This window comes from Symsagittifera roscoffensis, chromosome 3 (assembly GCF_963678635.1).
Source record: "Symsagittifera roscoffensis chromosome 3, txSymRosc1.1, whole genome shotgun sequence".
NCBI lineage: Eukaryota > Metazoa > Xenacoelomorpha > Acoela > Convolutidae > Symsagittifera > Symsagittifera roscoffensis.
The window spans coordinates 72,864,393-72,876,428 of record NC_087064.1 but is presented as its reverse complement, the minus strand read 5'-3'; the positions used below and the strand labels follow the sequence as shown (position 1 = coordinate 72,876,428).

The 12,036-nt window shown below is 35.2% G+C and overlaps 1 protein-coding gene across 2 annotated transcripts in view; it reads left to right on the top strand.

The window, feature by feature from the left end:
- Positions 1 to 12,036, top strand: part of LOC134842784 (disks large homolog 4-like) — a 574,432-nt gene that overhangs the window by 537,076 nt on the left and 25,320 nt on the right. The gene's annotated exons all lie outside the window — the stretch shown is intronic.

The window sequence follows — 12,036 nt, the reverse complement described above, 5'->3', positions numbered from 1 at the left end:
ATACGCAATGTTTAACTTTATTGGATTTCTTTTCTCACTCTTAAAAGGAATCTACAATACATGTGCTATACACACACAAGTAAACAGACAAGCAAGTGTAGCACGCATACTCTTTGCAGGATTTTTTGGAATCTTTTCCACATCTATAAACAAAATTCTTTTAGACGCACAAATAAAAGAATATAACACAAAAATAACAACACGACAAAATACATACGACGAAGAACATAACAATGTAGACACACAGCCAACGGCACCACAATTGCCACCCCTGCCAAATAACCATCCACTATCCCTAGTCCCACGAAATTTTCGAAATTTAGCAATCACACAAAATCCAAATTTTAGACTCATCACATCACAAAGTCCCGTACAGCATATAATGACACATCAATCACACGATGATAACACTTATGAACAAATTATTGAACAACCCCATACCACCGCTTTTCAATCTCAAAATAATAATTTTTTTAGCCCACGATGAGCCGCCAACTTGGATCACTCCATCGATCAAATTCCCATCCAACCAACCTTACCTCTTCAATCCCAATAATCCCACTTTTTGCTTTTCCGCCACCCGATTTTCCATCTAGCAATGTAACATCAGGCATGAATTCCGACACTAACTCACAAATTTCAGTTTTATACTCCATCTCACAGCTAAATAACCCGAATATTGAAACCCCCGATGAATTTGCCGACTCAGAACCATCTCCATCCAATAATTTCCATAACCCTTCTCATTTTTCTCAACCTCCCTTTCAACCCATATTGTCAAATAACCCTGACCCCATCACTCCTACACCCTCTTATGCTTCCCAAGTTACCCCAACCTACTCCTCATACCACTCTGACCAATCATCTCCAGATACCCCCCGAATCTCACCAGAGCTAGACAATTTTATTACCCTCCAACAACAACCCTACCACCTTAACACCCCGACCATAAACCAAATCTCCTCCACTACAAATTCAACCAATCCTCCTACACCCTCTTCAAATTATACTGAATCATTAGCACCATCATCCACATCAACTGAATCCTCACTCAATACTAATAGAGCTTACCGCACTTTTAAAAGAAAATTCCCCAACCATCCTTTCCCAGCAAAACCAGGAACAGCCCGTGAATACATCAATCACCCCCAGCATACTAACACAAGAGAATTTTTAGCTATCACTTTACCCTCATTTCCACAATACACCTTAAACACCCCTCATGACGCTAACGAAACACGCAACTTTGTAGACGAATACGTTTTAATGCCCACTCTCTCTTGGACCTCATACTATCATTTCACTAACCCTCTTTGCTTACCTTTAACCAACACTTCCATCGATACAGACCGAAACAAAGACATGCTATATCGACTAACTACACCACTCACCGCTAGACAATTTACTTACGTAGGATATAAAAAATCACTAAAAATACACACTGCACCTAGAGCTAATGAATATACACTAGAATACTACGATCACAACATCATAAGAGCTAACCAAGATCAATTCTTAGATGAAGATCGCTTCGCTAATCCACAAATCACCGAGAAATTTTTCATCAAGACACCATATGTATTTACACTAAACATCTTTGACCGAAAGTTTGATCACATTATTTCAGAAGCACTAACAAGCACACAAGCATACGAAAGTTTTAAAGAGCGCTTCCAAATCTTCTCACTAACCTTTCATTTCCTTGCACCACACGAAAGAGATTTACACTGCTCACACGATATCATGTTGCGAACTAAACAAACACATACATACAGTTACTATCGTTTCATCCAAAATCACTTTGACCTCCACACACCCTCTAGACAACCACACCATCGTTTCCAATTCATCAATTCAAAATACACTTCACCATATTTCCTAAATTTCACATATTGTATTAAAGACACTAACCTTCATGGTATTCTTCGTAATTATGACCCCATAACCCAAATGTACATCTTCTGTCCCATCACCAAGACCTTCAACGCCGAAGAATCCCGACCCTTCCTTATCCCGCACGAGTTTGTACAGCCTATAGAAATCCCCATTTTAGAATTCATCCATAACACTACATTTAACCACAAATTATATAACTTAATCCAAAACACACCTTATGAGTTTGCAGTAGGCACTGAAGAACTAACCACCATTAAGGCACTTCAATTGCTTTGGCCACTACTTCAAACTAAAAATATCATCCGCATATTAGCTAAACTACTCACAACTTCAGAACTAATTCACGACATCTTCCCCCACGGTTTTTTCCCCGACGACTAACAGGTAAGTATGAATTAAATGAATATTACTAACTAATTAAAATATTGAAAAAACTCACCATTCTTTATTCATGTTTTCTTTAGATTTTTAGCCTTCATCCGACGATCACCTACAAAAACCACAAAAGACAAATAAAAATCGCAAATTTCATCAAACAAATTTCCAAAATTCTATTAATCTCTTACACATATAAATTTATAAATTCAATACCAATGCAGTAAATTAATTTATAAAATTTTCCCCCAAAAGCAGTAAATCTACATATGATGAAAATTTGTATCTTAAAATTCCCCCATTACTAGCAGTAAATTTCCAAATTCTATGCAGTAAATTAATAAAATGCAATTGCAGTACTAACCTTTTGATATTTTCATTCACTCGCACAGAAATTCTATCCATACTCGCACAGCTCGCCCACGAAGAATTGTTTAAAATAATGAATTTCAGTTTCAAGTTTTCACACTCAATAACTCTAACACACGATAACAAGTTTCAAACTTTCCTTTAACCCGGTTGGAGAGGAATCATATACTAAACAAAACTAACCAACGCAGCTTACTAAATACCACAAATCATAGAATAACAGCATGACTAAGAAAAGGAAACCAACGGTACCCAAACCGGATTAACCCAGTTTAAAACTGGATAATTTATTCTTTTGAAGACTATTATAAAGTCTTAGAAAGAAATAATAAAACACAAAAAAGTCGAAAGACAAACCCATACCACAAACAATTTGATTTTTGAAAAAAGGACACAACCAAAGAAACATAAGTAAAACCACAACAAACCCAACATAAAACGTTGTCACATAACAGGACCCCTCACAAAAACCGCATGAAATCATACTCCCACACCTGGCCTAACCCACCAGGAAAGGACGTCCTGAGCATGCTCTATAGCCGGCCTAACCCACCGCGCTACATCCACGCTTTGTGACCACACCTTTATTTTTAATAAGAGCTACTCAAGGGTGAGTAACTCTTCAAAATAACCGAACTAAAACAAAAAGCTTTTGTGAAAACAACTAACTAAAATCATGATTAAAAAATATTAAACTAATAAAAGTTTTATAAAATGTAAAATCACATGATGCAATATATAGATCAGAATACAACACCAAGGACGAACATCAAAAGACAAGACGACCTCACTACACTCGAGAGAGAATGACCAACTACAATCGATATGCCACTCACAATCACAACTCAAAGGATTTAGAGTACGACTTGACTTCGCAGAAAAGGACTTCATTGAACTAGACCAATGACCACCTCGATGTTCAAGTATACGTACAGATCCGAGTAATCAGGCATCCCCTCCACGCACAATCTCCACGCCATTCCCAAGCTAGATCAGATACAAAGGAAGTTCTCCCTGAAGAACAGAAAAACCTGACATAGCCAACCATTCTGAAATCAGAATTGGTTTTGTTGCAAAGACTCAGTCGTTGTCACAAGGAGAAGCGAAAGAAAATTGTGATGTTCGCCAAATACCAACGTCCATCATCCATCCTTGAACTACAGAAGAACTGTTCTAAAAAACACTGTAAAACCCGGATGGGTGGAACCTGATCTAAACTATATTTTATGATTGGATAAATTAAATGTTTTACCAATGTAAAGTATTTAATATTAACCAATCATGATCCATCTAACTAACAACCCACTTATTTGTAAGTGCTGAAGTTACTTGTAATTTCAGCACCAGAGAGATTTGAATTTAACTTAGAAATTAGTTGGACTCTCCCGAGCACTTCAGCAGCCGCAATAAACCAGTATACCCTAGATCTATTGAGCCTAGCAGAGACTAGTTAAACAACCTGAGACTAGATAGTATAAGAGTAAGATTAGGATCGGTATTAGACTAAGAAGTTGCACGAATCTATCCGGCCGAAAATAAGATAGCGTGACGAGCAGACGGTGTACCCTATCCGAAATTACTCTATGAGTTACGCCCCCAGTCATAACTCAACAAATTCGAAGAAGCTTATCTTCGAAATTCAAAAGTTGAAGATTTTTGAAAAAACAAATCCGTTTTTTTTTAGTTTCTTTGCGTTCATTACTCTTTTCCAACTTTAAGTTGGCTATGTTTTTGTTATTCAAATTCATTAACATTGACTCATTAATTATGATTTACATCAATTTTACGATGAATTCGTTATTATATTTTCTCTGTTTGTATACATTTTTGCGAGTTGCCTTCCAACTCGATTTTTCTAGGATTTTTTTCATAGAAATATACAACAGTAAACCGGTATTTAGAAATTTAAAGAAAGTTTTATAGAGAAATTTGCGTTTGTTTTTAGAGGTGAACTATGTTTTGAACCGCTAAATTCACTCCTGAAATGGCTATAGTGTGTGAAATAACCCGCATTTTACATCATCAAGTAATTAATTCGACAATTAAAGCTTGTAACAATTTGATAAACAAAAGTTTCGGCAATAGGTATGGTTGATTGTTGCTAAAGATAAACTCATTGGTGGCAGATATCAAATATTGTCCCAAAAAAAAACTTCATATTTGATATCTGCCACCAATGAGTTTGAGTTTCTTGTATTGGGACAAAATTCATTTTAATTGTGAGCTCGGTGTCCCGCTTATTCATAACTGCATTCGATCAGTAGCTTGCTACTGCACCAACACTCTACCGATGGTGAAATCCAATTGGCGAAAAAATTGGAGATCAAATTTTGTTGTTTTAGATCTGACAGAATTTTAGAGAACAAAATAAACAAAAAGGGATGTAAGGCTTCTTCTACCAAAGACCCGGAACCCCAAGCCAGGTCTTATGTTTGATAACAGCTGGGTTGAAATCAAAAACTCATCCAATAAGAATAAAAAACAACACTTTTGAAGTTATCATACACCTCAATCGAAAAAAAATAAGGTTGAATTTATCGAGGGTTTGGCTAGCTCGATAGACTATGCGCAATCATACAGCTCTGATCTAATTGATTTAGGATATTTACGCTTGCGATTCGCAAGCGTTATCAAATTGGTATATTGATTGTTTCCGGGTTAACAACTTGTTTAACAGAATCATTTGTATCTTGATTCATAATCAATTCAAACTTCTTTGCGTTCCCACTTTAGCCTGGAGGTAACGACTATGCCTTGGACGGCAAAGGTCCTGGGTTTGAATCTGAATAGGATCTGTTTTTTTTTCAAATGGGAAATATTCTGTTTTAATTTAAATTGTTGGCCAATTTGTCTGCTTATTTGTTGTCGGCTTAGTTGTCATATCTTGGAATCGTTTTTTTTTGCTGCGCGCATTTTTTTAAATGTTGCTTTTTGTGTTTGATTTTACTCCTACAATATGTTATTGTACTTACCTTGACTACCTATTTCTTTTGTTTTTTTTTGCTTTCGCTAAAAAAATTCCTCTGACCAAGTAAGTTCGGCTTATTTTTCAGCGGCCTAATGACCTATTTTTGGGTCATTTCAAGGAAAATGAAATTTTAACACTCCCCTCCACCCTTTTCAAGTTGGTTGTATGTTTACCTATTGGTGTTGCCTTTTTTTCAGTTTTCTTACGCCCAAATTTTTTCTACACAAAAATTTATGGCCCTCGAAATAGTTGATTTTTACGATTTTGTGATTCTTTTTGAGTTTTCTCGAAAACATATCTCAAACCTGATGTTGTGAGTTTAAGGGAGTTATTGGGCACTGGAAAGCTCCGCTGCATTAGCGGCCACCCACACAGTTTTTTTGCACAAAAAGTTATCGCCCTCGGTAATTTTTGATTTTTTGACAGTTTTTCGACCTTTTGGAATATTCTCGACAACTTCCCTGCCATATCTCAGGTTTTTGGATCAATTCAAAGAAGGGTTTGTGGTAAGCTCATTTGGTCATGAGACCACGCCCCAATTTTCTGCAACCAAAATTTATGGCCCTCTGGTTTGATTTTTTGACCGTTTCTTTTATCGAGAACTACCGTCTTAAATATGAAATTTTGGGGTTTCAATAGAAATTATAGGTTGCTTAAGTTCCTTCTGCGTGAAAAACGCCGCTCTGTTTGTTATACAAGAAACTATGTTTATCGGAAATGACCTTTTTTTAAAAATGTTGTGACCGTTTTTTGGATTTTCTCCTTTTTGTTGACCGTTTTTTTTTTTGGATTTTTCTCGCTAGCTCTTCTGTCCAATCTGATATCATAGGTTTAATGGAAACGATAGGTTGTTGAAAGACTACTTTTATAATTAGCCAAGCCCATTAAGGTTAAGAAAAATATGGCCTTCGAATATGTCAAAGTTTTGAAACTTAGACAGTTTTTTGGAAACTTTTTAACTTGACGCTAAAACTACCAAGCCAACGGAATCTTCCCTGCATAAGCGGCCACAACCGGCTTTTTTCCGAAACAATATATGGATTTTGGAAAGTTTTTTGACTGTTTTTTTTTAGAACTTAAGAAAATTCAATCGAAAAAACTGGTCGTAATTTTTTTTTAGAAATTTCAAGCTAAAAAAACGATTGCAATAATAGTTCCAACTGAAGCGGCGACTCTGTATTTTCTTGTAAGAGATGTTTTGTTTCCCTGGAAAAATTGATTATCTCTAAATTAGTACAAAAACAACTAAGGTTTTGGGCAAAGTCCAAATTTTGAAACCAATTTTTTCGTGCCGCTGAGTATAGAAATTTTTTTTAGTATCAAGCGCATACCTCCACCTGTAGCTTGGCCTCTAGTTGTTTTTTTTATCGAGAAAAGAAATTATTGGTTCACCTAGTTTTTTCAACGTTTCATTTTTGTCGACTTTTTTCATGTATTGTATCGCAAGTAGTGCGAAGCTCTGCTTCGCCTCTGTGTATAATTTAAACTATCGCAAAGCAGATGTGAAATTATCTCTCGATGAAATTTGTATCCCCTGTAACATCGAAGTGACCAACAAAAGAACACCATCATTTTCAAGAACTGTTATAGACGAAGTGTTCTCCGATTATAGAACAAGAGACCAACTAACAGATCCATTATATTCACTCCTCTGTTTAAAACCCACAATCTTGCCTCATTATTAGTTACTGAACTCAGATTATGCTACAAAGTAATTCCCTTAAAACACACAGCCTTTTTATGATAAAACTAAATCTCAAAGGAGGAATTCAAAACAGCCCTAGATAAACTGGGATAACTTCTATGATCAAATCACTCAGAGAAATGTACAAGTTTTTCAATTTTGAGGCAATTAAGAAATGTGCCCCGCTCAAAACCATTGATGTAGGAAATGATAAACCTAAAACAAGTTGTGAGGACGAGCCAATTACTTCACAGTTCTCAATAAAAAAGACAACGCCAAATATGAAACATTCTCAGTGACACAAGAAGTAAAAAGAAATTATCAAATAACAATTTCCTAGAACTCTTTCGGAGAAGCAATAACGAAAATGGTAAAACTCTTAGACTATGAATTTTTAAGACCAGGTTGTTTCTTTGATAAAAAACAAAGTATCCTAGACTTTTTAAGAACCTTAAAAAAACGAATTTTATTCAGGTTTTTCACAAACCACGAATATAAAAATAACGCTGATCTTTAATACCAAGAGATCACCAGATCTATCTGATCTTCCAGGATGGCTCTGAAAAAATAAAATCTGCATGCATCTGTCGTTTCTTCTAAATGAATTCCAAAATAAAAGTCAATACCCAGAATCACTCAAAAAGCAATGGTCACATCAATATTCAAAAGGCGATCCAGAAGAACTACAAACCATTTTCGGTAACTAGAGTACTATTAAAAAACTTTTCGAAAAACTTCTACTCTTAATAAATGAGCTTCTCTTCCTATTCAAAACAATCGACGCTATCTTAATTTTCTCAGAATAGTTCAGAAATGATTTTGACGAATACAAATGCGATGCATGGTTTTTTACACCTACCCGAAGCATTGCTTCTACTGATCACCAGTTCTCAAACAATAATCAGAATTGTTAGGTTTCTCCTAGAGTGCAATTAAGTTGACAAATGCTTTCAAAAGCAATTTTCAACAGAATAAAATTGAGTCAAATTGGATTTTCTTACATCAGGGGTACCACAGGTTACTGTATTGGGACCACTTGCTTCTAGTTTTCTTTAAAATAAAGCAACTACCTGGCTCCTGTGGAGTATTTCAATACGCCGACAACCAATTACTCTTTTGTGAACATCGTGTTAGCTTGGCTTTTCAAAGTTTGGAAAAAAGCTGCTAAAATATCTCAATACTTCCAATGCCATTCTCATAAGCTGAATGCCAAGAAAACAGAACTTATCAATTTCAGTCGAAAAAATTCAAGAAAAGTTGAGAAACAATTTTGTTAGACAGTAAATTGAATCAAAGATAAATCTGAAATTGAATATCTTGGAATATTTTTCGATTAGTTTTCAAAACAAGGGTTTTAATTATGAAAGCACTTGTTATTAGTCATCGAAATTCTCAGTCCATTTTCTTCAAGTCAAACCATTTCATTTGAAAAACAGTTAAGATGGGCAATTAAAAGATGCTGCAACTGTGCAAATTTTGATTCATCGTCCGATATGAAGCTTAAGTCTAATTTTTTAACCAACTTCCATATTTCTTGATTGGAAATTGCTGTTTTTTTTGAATAAATGATTTTATGAAATGTTTTATAAAGACAAAATGTTTTATAAAAACAAGTAATTTCCAGTAAATTTAAGAAAAAACTATATTTTTTAAAGATATAATGGTGAACACATTGAAAATTCAATTTTCATAAGATCAGTTATATTATGGAATAATATTCATCAACGAATATCTTCAGATGATACTTTTAGAAACATTATAATAAAATTTCAAAATTGCTTTTTATTATTTAATGACAATTACACTATGACAACCTATTGTACGCTTTTAAATGGAAAAAGTTCAAATTTATTTAATTTAGCCCTTCCCTGATAACTATTTGCAACTACACAAACTGCGATTGCTTAAAAAAAGTTATAATATAAATTTTTGTTGAGAACTTATTTTTAACATACACTTGCTGTCTTGAATTATCTTCGAAATGCAATTAGAGTATTCATTTTTATATAAAAAAAACACGGATTTGGAAGTTTTCAATTTAGTTTTTGGTATCGTTTAAAATTATTTTGTGTCGTTTTAGCGGCAAAAACTGTTCATTGGTTAAATAATTACCTAGCGAAATAAGTAGAAAAAATGTTCTTTCAAAAAATCAAGTTTTTCAAATATATTTTCCGACAATCTCATTTTTTATTCGCTGATCTGCAATTATACGCTTGCCTTGTGTCGCTGGCGATTTTAAGTTCTGCTTCGCCTCTTCGTCAACATATAATTTTAAGATGTGTCACTCAGAAGTGTGAAACATTCTTTGTCACGCTGTGGAAATTCTTTGAAGAGAAAAAGAATGAAACCTTTGTTCATGGCAATTGTTTTTGTGATTCACAACTGTCTTAATAACTGGAAAATATTTTATTGAATGTTGAAAGGGACTAATCAACCCTTCAGCCGTGCTGTAAATCCACAACAAAAGCATCAAAATTTTTCAGGTTAAAGAATTATTTTTTTCTATTTAGAAATTTAGAAAGCATACAATCCACCTCAAACATGCGTGAAGCATATACAATGGCTGATAACTTTTGAAAAGTGTTTGTTTTTCGTTACGTTCACTGTTGTAGAGTAGGAGTTATTTTTTGTTGGTTTTCGGATGTTATTAGGTACCTCGTAGACCGCTCATGCTGTCAAGTTGTCATCATATTAAAGCCCTTGGTAATTGGGATCGCAAAAGTATATTTATCAATTATATAAGTTTTTCTCGGGAAAAACGACGAGTTAAACTTGTTGTTGAACATGGCAAAATTCTCGGTTCGACATGGAGAGAAATTCGCAGTGGTGAGACCAGTAACAAAATAGTTCTAAAAAAATTGTGCCGAAATATTTGGTCGAACTATGCTAGGCTAATAGTTATATTTCAACTTTTGTCATAATTTTAAAATCTCTGATTCTACTCAACACTTCAATAAATTCATTGGATTGTTTTTGTGAATGTGTTCTTCCGTTGAGTAGGTCGTTAAAATGAAAAATAATGAATACATGCATCTATATTTATCAATCGGCATTTTTCAAGACTAACTGCATGACCTTCCATTGCATCATTATTGTCTAAAGACTCTCCCACGCAAGTTCAAATTAGCATAGCTAGTGCAGTTGTCTAATTCTCTGGGGTTGTAAGCCATGCGAGGATAACTTAGACCTCATCAGCCCTTGTGTTATCAACCACTTTGCTTCCAGCTATTTGTTGAAGAACTGCTCCTAATTAAAGCTCATTTCCCCAATCTGCAAAGTCGACCGCCACTGCTGCCTGATTGCTCTTGCAAACAATAGCTAGGATCAGAACAATTCCTGTAGAAACCCATCGGAATTTTCACCTACCCTTACTTGCTGGCGTTAGCTTAGAAGTGCATTCAGTATTCAGTATGTCTAGCGCATCGATCTTTCACGCTTTTTGGCTCCACTTTTTCTGCCCATTTTCAGTTCAATCTAGATTTTCAAAAGTCTGTCTGCAGTTTTCATTGCACATTACTCAATTCCGAGCCGAATAGTTCTGAACGCGCCATCATTTACTTCTATTTGCAGAGGCTTAAAACTACCTAAAATATGGGATGTGGATAAAAGCGTTGCTTTCATTTTACTTCATTTTTATGGATCAGAGACCTTATTTTATACCCTTCTTAGCCCTGGTACTAACACGAGGGCTCAATCGAGGCGTGTTTCATCTCCGCTTACATAAAATTTTTTATTTCGCCTCATTTTTTTCCCAAATTTGTCATGACGTTGCCACGGATTTAATTTCTAAACCCGGAATTTAACTGGCCTGAGAAATTCAGTTCCCTTTGTAACCTTGGGCTACTAGTGAGAAATTCAACGCGCATTTGTGTATTAAGTATCTAACATTAAAGGGACTTTTTTTGACTTGGTAGAAGAAGGCGCCTGAATGATGGCATGTAAAGCAGATAGACCAGGCTGAATTGATTCAAGGAGGCCAAATTGGAGAAAAATGCCAGTCAGATATTTAAACCATACTTAGGCTCTCTTTGATCCGGTTAAAAGCAGTGCAGTTTTTTCTTCATTTTTTCTGTTTTTTCTTTTTCTTGCCGTCTGTTTGAATATTTTTAACACTCTACTTATCAGCAAGAAGCATTTGGCTGTCGCTAATTGAGATAGTAATCACATTACCAGCTCATAAAGCCATATTTTATTCCATCTATCGCGGCGACATTCCTATTTCCCAGCTGACCGCGGCCTTTCATCTAAGAGCCCGTTTCCCGTTATTTCTCAGAATTATTGATGTCCATTAAAGGCTGAAGATTAAAAGATAAATTTAGCTGGTCGTTAGTGGTTGTGAATTTTTTTTATTACATACCCGCATGTGAAATGCATTTTTTGCCGTATCAATTCAAGTGACGGTCGGTTATTCAACGGCTTCTGACCCCGTTTTCTGCGACCAAACCCTGCACTTCTCTCTCAATTATTAGCATTATTGATGTGAACTTGAATTAGAGGTGGTTGAGTGAATTAAATTGGAGCAATTGAATTTTTGGCTTGTCGTTGAGTGGTGAAAGAACTAATGGAAAATTGACACTAGTGGCTACTCAATGTTTCCTCCCCTTTTTGTCCCAACCTATTTCCAATTTGTCCTCCTGCTAACCTGCTGATTAAGAATTTTCCGTGATGGTCAATGATCAATAATTTCCTTTCTAACACCACTCATTTTTATTGCTAACCCGGGTGTGAAGGAAACTAATTCTTC